Raw genomic sequence first — 8,529 nt, 5'->3', positions numbered from 1 at the left:
TCTCTCTCCAGATACCTTCATCATAAATGTGGCATTCTTTTGCAAAGCATGCATATCTCTTTCTAGCCATGCGGTTTTGAGCTTCAGACAGCCATTTCCTGTTAGCTTGTGTTACTAGACCTTGTTGTTACTTCCTTTAAAGAAGAACTATGTATACTTTAATACAAGCATATAAGGCTGAATTAATACATATATGTGAACGTGTGTGGATACAGACATAATTTCCTTACAATCCCCTCTTTGATCATATGGAATTCCCATTCCATATGATCACTCCTTATACCACACACCATTTTCATTCTCTGAATCATCTGCTTACTAAATGGTTCAGGAAAGTTTTGATCTTTCAAGTCCTCAGTCTCTAGTTCATTGGTATATTCCCTGAACATGAATTCTTCCTCATACAAGTCCTGCATAGTCTTTGGATCCTCTGGACAAAGTGGTTTAGGATAGCCTCTTAGCCATTGCTCATATCTACTTTGCAGGCTTGGGGGTATGATCAAAGTCATTTCCTTTGAAGGCATCTTGTCCAAAAGACTCATGCTTGTCCGGGGAATTCCTTCAGGACTCCTTCCGGTGTCTTCTTGAGCCGGCTGGCGTGTATCCACTGTGGACTCTGGTCGGTAAGGACAGCCGTTCGAGCAACTCTCAGAACCTCAAATGGACCTTGATATATTGGACCAGTCTTGTGGCGGACAGCCAGTTGTTTCACCAGAACCTTGTCTCCGGGCAAGAATGGATGAGTTGGGTCTGTGGAAAGAGGAGGAAAGGTGACAGCAACCTTATCATGATTTTCCGAGAGTATACCTACCAAATGTTTCACGTACTGCTCCTGCAAGGCAAAAACGTTACTGTCAATATCTGGTTCCTCACGGGTATTAGGGGGTCTACCGAATAACACTTCATAAGGTGACAACCCTGTCTGTTTATTTGGTGTCGTTCTTATTTGGTAGAGAATGGCGGGTAGAAATTTCAGCCAATCCTTCAATGTTCCTGAAGTAGCCTTTTTTAACCTATCCTTAATGGTTCGGTTCATTCTTTCCACGACTCCTGCACTTTGTGGGTGATAGACTATATTGAGCTTCCACTGGAAACCCAGAATCTTCGTCAGTTCTTGTATTAGTTTGGACTGGAAAGCAGGTCCCTGATCTGAATGAATTACCCGAGGGAGTCCATACACTGAAATCCATTGATTTATCAATGCCCTAGCTGTCACACCAGCTGTTTCTCCGGAAGTAGGTACGGCTACACACTATCCGGAGAACCTACAGACTATTACAAAGAGATATCTTATATTCCCGGGTTGCTTTGGCATGTGTGTGTAATCCATCTGCAAATCTTGCAGAGGGCCTGTAGGGGGTGGTAGATTCCCATGTCTTCCGTGTGCTTTTCCTTGAGCATTATTCTGTGCACAAGTCATGCATGAGTCGACCAGATCGTCTATCAATCTCTGCAATTGGTGTGTACAGAACAGTGACTTGTAATGTTCTGATATGTATTGTTTTCCCAAATGTCCAGGACCATGAAGATAGGATATTAGGAGCGGTGCTGATGCAGTGGGAACCCCCAATATCCGATCTTTTGTCCATATACCTGTACCTGTCATCTGCAGTCCCTGAGATTTCCAATACTTGATGTCCTCACTGGTAGACTGCTTCTGAAGTTGATATACTACTGACACCCAGTTTTCACTTTCAAAATCTGTCATGAATAATAACTTACTTTCCCTTCTCGTGTCTCTCTTGGCTGCCATTTTCGCTGCTCTGTCTGCTAAGTTGTTTCCCATAGCTTGATAATCTCCTTTTGCAGAGTGTCCTTTCACTTTTATCACACTTATAGCTTCTGGCAGTTGAATTGCACGTAGCAGGTGATCTATGTATTTTTGATTCGCTATCTGCTTCCCATCTGCTGAGATATATCCCCTATTTTTCCATATTAATGCATAATCATGCACTGTTCCAAATGCATAGCTACTGTCAGTATAAATATTCACTTTGTGTCCTGCGAATATTTCACAGGCTCTTGTGAGCGCTACCAGCTCAGCTTGTTGTGCCGAAGTTGTGACAATTGGTTCAGCTTCTATCACTTGATTTGGGAGCATGACTACTGCGTAACCTGTTTGATATGTCCTGTCATCTGGTCTTGTGCATGATCCATCCACAAAAACATCTATACTGTCAGTCTGTGGCGTGTCCTTTAAATCTTTCCTAGGTGTTGTGCATGACAAGATCACTTCATCACATCTGTGTTCAGGTGTTGGGTCTACTTGTTCGTCAGAACCTTCACACTTAAGTCTCAAAAGTGTATGCAAAAATCTTATCACTGGTGAGGTGTCTGGACATGTCTTTATCACCAGGTTTGCCGTACTGAGTAATATGGTCTCATATCCGGACAGTCTCTGAGCTGTCATGTGTTGTGTGGTCATGTTTTGAAGGAGGGACAAAACTGTATGAGTGGTGAAAAGTTCCATTACATTTCCATGGACTATCTTAGTAACATCTTTTACTGACATGGCCGCGGCTGCTAATGCTTGGAGACAGTGAGGCATTCCAAGAACTACAGGAGGTAATTTTCTCGATAGGTATGAAACTGGCCTGTTTCTTCCCCCATGTGTCTGTGTCAAAACCGCTGCATAGGTTTCTCCTGATACCACACAGTATAATTGGAATGGTTTTCCATAATCTGCCAGGGCCAAGGCTGGGGCTTGGGTCAGGGACCGAATCAATCTCTCAAAGGCTTCTACTCTGTCCTCTGTCCACTCCACTACCTTTGGTGCTTCTGTGAGTGTAGTTTTCCTTAGGATTGAATCCCAATGGGAGCAATCAGGGATCCACTGCCTGCAATACACTATTGACCCTAGAAAGGACAGCATTGTAGCTTTGTCCCCTGGCCTGCTTAGGGAGGTCACTGCCTTGACTCTAGCGGGTGAGATCTTTCTCTCTCCTGCCTCTATTATGCACCCCAGATACTCTACCTGGGTACTTGCATATTGGATTTTCTTCTTCGAGGCCAGGTGTCCTTTGCTTGCCAAGTGGTCTAATAAACTCCGTGAATCTATTTCGCAGGCTTCTAACTCCGAATTGGAGAGTAAAAGGTCATCTGTGTACTGTATTAAGGTGGATCCCCTCTTTGGTTCCCAATCTTCCAATGTAGCCTTTAATACAATAGAAAAGGCTGCTGGACTATCCCCAAAACCTTGTGGGAGACGGGTCCAAGTCACCTGACCATCATCAGCCCACTGAAAAGCAAAAAGACTTTGTGCATCCCAAGCCACTGGTATGGAAAAGAACGCATTACTGAGGTCAACTACAGTGTAGTATTTGGATCCCGCAGGAATGGCCCCAAACACAGCTGTAAGGTCTGCCACCAAGGGGGGAAGTGGGATAATTGCCTTGTTTACCTTCCTTAGATCCTGTACAAATCTCCATGTGCCATTATTTTTTTTTACGGGATTTATCGGTGTATTCCAGGGACTCACAATCTTCCTAAGAATTCCCATCTGTAAGTATTTCTCAATTTGCGGCCTTATACCCTCTAACTTTTCCTTACTCAATGGGTATTGTTTCTGAAAGGTTGGCATAACCCCCTCCTTCAAACAGGGCCGGTAGGGCTCACAGTTAATCGTTCCTACTGAGTCTTTACATTTTGCCCAAATTGGATGATTTTCCAGGGACATTGGTATGCTTAAAAAGAACCCATTCATGTCACGTCTTTTTGGGTTTGTCAGGTCACATTTCATTGAGGTTGCTGTCAGTCTTCCCTTTTTGTCAAAAACTAATGAAATCTGTAATGCTGCCATTAGATCCCTTCCTAATAGGCAAACGGGGCATTCTAGCAGGACTGCAAAAGACATGTGCATCACTAGTTCCCCCGTAAGAGTACAAACCGGGAGCGGTGCTGTCACCTTATGTATCACTGTCGTCCCATTGATACCCATAGAACTTCCTTCGGTGCATTTGTCGTTAATGAAGTCTATTTTGTTTACGCTTGAAGTCGTTGCTCCGGTGTCAAGCAATAAATTAACTGTAATACCATCAATTTGCAGTATTACTTGTGGTAAAACTTGCCAATCAGTTGGAACAAAATGCATAATGAAGGACGGGACTCGTTCTGGGCACCCCTAATAGTGATTGTTCCCCCGTGGGGACGGGTGTTCATGCTCAGACCACCTCTGTATTGATTTGGGAGCCAGTGTCTGGGTCTATGGCTGAGAGTATTATCTGAATATCCTCCATTGTTAATTGGCTCCCTGCAGTATACTTCTGCAGAAACATTGCTGCTGCTCTAGGGTCCTTTTTTGGATTGGGACACATATCCTTCAGTTCTTTCATTAATCCTAAAGGAAGAGGGATATGGACTTCAGTGTCACCTACAGTGATCATGGGGAGCTGTAGTTTTGTGCCTCTATTATCCCCTTCCTCAGGTGTTAGAGCGAGTTTGGAAAATATGTCTGTCAGGGGTTGCATTATTCCAGGTACTCTAGGGGTGGAGGTTGCCAGGGGCCTACCATGTTCTAAACTGTCTGCCCCTATCTGTGTTTCAGTTCTCCTACTGTATTCTTCCTGAGCTCTGGTTTCCCAGTCCTTCCTCACCCTCCTGTACTCTTGTCTTAGTTTTTCTATCTCGGTCAGCAGCTGGTCCTTTTTGTTAGTTACAGCTCTGGTTTTCCCACATTCTCCTCCCAGAATACCCTTCAATTCATCCATCTGTTCCTCACTAGGGAGGTCAGTATTATCGGGGTTCTCGTGATCATATATAACGGGAAAGACATTCTGAAGGGGAAGTTGTTTAATGTAGGCTATGTCTGTCCTTAGTTTATCCCTCAGTTGGGTCAGCTCCTGTACATAAATGTTCATACTTTTTCTATATTCCTTTCTCCTTTCCTGAGCCTGTTTGACTTGTGGAGTCACATTTTTTTGTTCCCTAAGTGCTGCTGCCACTATAACTGCAGTATTCACAAGGGAATCTCTATCCCCCAAATCCGGGTACAGTCCGGTTCTCTTTTGGTTCTCACCAGAAAATAATAATAATTCTGGTGCGGTTGCTTGTTTTGGACAGGGGACCTTATCATAAGGGTCTTGTAGCATGTCCTCCGTAGAGACAGCTGGGAGTGTTGCCTTTTCTGGTTCTAATACCGTCACGTCATATGCCGGTGGTTTATCTGGTAAGGAGGGCAGAATTTCTGACCATGGAACTTCTTCCTCTTTACTCACTGTCCCCCTATCCTGTTTTAAGTATATGTGATGGGTTGGTGGAAATCTCTTTCTATACTCTTTTAATGCTTTCTCCCATTTCTTAAAACATGTTGTTTTCATATAATTTTCATCCCAGGCACCGGCTGGATAGTTATATTTCGGGTGAAGCCCCACCATTTTTTTAACCTCCTCCCAGTCCCCTTCATTGCGAGGACCTACATCGCTGATCTGCGTAATACACAGTTGCTGACTGCGGTCACAGATATTTACCCAAAATGGATCAGTTACACTAATCCCACAGGTGCCTGATACAAAATGTAACGGTGTGGGTCTGGTCTCTGGCTCACCATCCAGATCCTTTCCCACGCTGTTACCCATAATGTTTAATGCAATTGACAATAAACTCTATATATATATATTCGAGCAGTAAACAGTGAGGTGGAAATAGCAGCGTAGAAATAGCAGCAAGTAATTGTGTTAGTACTGTTATGTTGAGGATCAATTAAGCCAGCACAATCAGATTTTCCACCAGTACAATATTCTTATAACACGTGTAAAATATCTAATATGGGCAACACCATTTATTGACTTAATAGACTGCAGTAATCAATGTCACCTTCCAAGTTATAACCGTACAGTTATGTTCTTTAAACAATTCACTCCACAGACAATCCTAGTGAGTTAGAAACCAACATCTGCATTGAGATGTATGCGTTTCCCTCACTGTTTCCTTTTTATCATATGTATTCCTTTACATATATTCCTGGTACCTTGTTTCCTTGTTTCACATAAATCCAGAGTTATCCTTTAACTCATTCACATATATCCGGAGTTATCCTGTAACTCAATAAACCGTCAAGTGAGACTAATTCCCACTTGTAAAATCCCTGCCAACGTCCGAAGAGACTAGTTCTACATTCGGAAAATTCCCTGCCATCAATATGATGTATGTTCCTGGAACAACATCCCCTGCCAACCACTGTGCCTATAGGAGACGCCGCTCCTATCAGGATACGCAGAACACTGAGTGCTGCCTCGTGTCTGTCCCACAGTCATATGAACACTAAACTAACCTATCAACTAACCTGCCATCCAGTATACATCAGATATTCACCGTATCCAGGAGAGAAACATTCCAACCAACACAAATAGTGGCAGAAATTATTACTCACCTGGATAGTCAGTGAACCATCCTCTGCTACCAATTGAAAGGAGCCCCTGGTTTGTCTGTGGGTGAATCACCGGCCGGACAACCACTGAAGACCAATACACGTTGATAGGTATAAAATGGTTGCTGCTTTATTTTGACATCGTAGAAAATTTATAGCTTCAAACCACAAAATTAGCATATACCTCCCCTAAGTTTAATCCAATCAGGTAACGAATTGATCAATTTCATCTTTATACAGCCAAAGTAAAAAAAGTCATGATAATTTCCTAGAAACAAGGTACATATGTGACGCATTTATAATTCTTAGAATTTAGATATCTAACCACCATGTTTGTCAACCTTCGCTCTGTTCAAATATTTCGCGGAATCATCCTTGTTTATTTTGTACCAACATTTATCTGATAAAACATCCTTCACTTATCTAAACCAAAGATGAACGTCAATATACAAGATGCTTATATAACCAGTATTATAGCAAATGTAAAATATATGTCTAATGCACATATTAGATATAAGTGTAAAAAGGTATATATGTATATATGCATATATATGTTTCTGCAGCTATGATGTCATGCATTCAGCAATTCTCTCTCCAGATACCTTCATCATAAATGTGGCATTCTTTTGCAAAGCATGCATATCTCTTTCTAGCCATGCGGTTTTGAGCTTCAGACAGCCATTTCCTGTTAGCTTGTGTTACTAGACCTTGTTGTTACTTCCTTTAAAGAAGAACTCTGTATACTTTAATACAAGCATATAAGGCTGAATTAATACATATACAGACGTGGACAAAATTGTTGGTACCCTTTGGTCAATGAAAGAAAAAGTCACAATGGTCACAGAAATAACTTTAATCTGACAAAAGTAATAATAAATTAAAATTCTATAAATGTTAACCAATGAAAGTCAGACATTGTTTTTCAACCATGCTTCAACAGAATTATGTAAAAAAATAAACTCATGAAACAGGCATGGACAAAAATGATGGTACCCCTAGAAAACACAGAACATAATGTGATCAAAGGGACATGTTAATTCAAGGTGTGTCCACTAATTAGCATCACAGGTGTCTACAACCTTGTAATCAGCCATTGGGCCTATATATGGCTCCAGGTAATCACTGTGTTGTTTGGTGATATGGTGTGTACCACACTCGACATGGACCAGAGGAAGCAAAGGAAAGAGCTGTCTCAAGAGATCAGAAAGAAAATTATAGACAAGCATGTTAAAGGTAAAGGCTATAAGACCATCTCCAAGCAACTAGATGTTCCTGTGAGTACAGTTGCACATATTATTCATAAGTTTAAGATCCATGGGACTGTAGCCAACCTCCCTGGACGTGGCCGCAGGAGGAAAATTGATGACAAATCTAAGAGACGGATAATCCGAATGGTAACAAAAGAGCCTAGAAAGACTTCTAAAGAGATTCAAGGTGAACTTCATGCTCAAGGAACATCAGTGTCAGATCGCACCATCCGTCGTTGTTTGAGCCAAAGTGGACTACATGGGAGACGACCAAGGAGGACACCATTGTTGAAAACGAATCATAAAAAAGCAAGACTGGAATATGCCAAACTACATGTTGACAAGCCACAAAGCTTCTGGGAGAATGTCCTGTGGACAGATGAGACAAAAATCGAAGTTTTTGCCAAGGCACATCAGCTGTATGTTCACAGACGAAAAAATGAAGCATATCAAGAAAAGAACACTGTCCCTACTGTGAAACATGGAGGAGGCTCTGTTATGTTCTGGGGCTGCTTTGCTGCGTCTGGCACAGGGTGTCTTGAATCTGTGCAGGGTACAATGAAATCTCAAGACTATCAAGGAATTCTAGAGAGAAATGTACTAGCCAGTGTCAGAAAGCTTGGTCTCAGTCGCAGGTCATGGGTCTTGCAACAGGACAATGACCCAAAACACACCGCTAAAAACACCCAAGAATGGCTAAGAGGAAAAAATTGGACTATTCTAAAGTGGCCTTCTATGAGCCCTGACCTCAATCCTATTGAGCATCTTTGGAAGGAGCTGAAACATGCAGTCTGGAAAAGGCACCCTTCAAACCGGACACAACTGGAGCAGTTTGCTCATGAGGAGTGGGCCAAAATACCTGCTGAGAGGTGCAGATGTCTCATTGACAGTTACAGGAAGCGTTTGATTGCAGTGATT

The 8,529-nt window shown here is 42.3% G+C and overlaps 1 long non-coding RNA gene across 1 annotated transcript; it reads right to left on the bottom strand.

Moving 5' to 3' along the window:
- Positions 1–307: 307 nt before the first annotated feature.
- LOC122933308 lies at positions 308–7,015 on the bottom strand. Its single transcript, XR_006388415.1, has 2 exons — positions 6,368–7,015; positions 308–750 (listed from the first exon to the last, which is right to left on the bottom strand). It is a non-coding gene; the product is annotated as an uncharacterized LOC122933308 (long non-coding RNA).
- Positions 7,016–8,529: the final 1,514 nt, after the last annotated feature.

Source organism: Bufo gargarizans, chromosome 3 (genome assembly GCF_014858855.1).
Source record: "Bufo gargarizans isolate SCDJY-AF-19 chromosome 3, ASM1485885v1, whole genome shotgun sequence".
Taxonomy (NCBI): Eukaryota; Metazoa; Chordata; class Amphibia; order Anura; family Bufonidae; genus Bufo; species Bufo gargarizans.
This window is presented reverse-complemented; position numbering and strand designations above follow the sequence as displayed.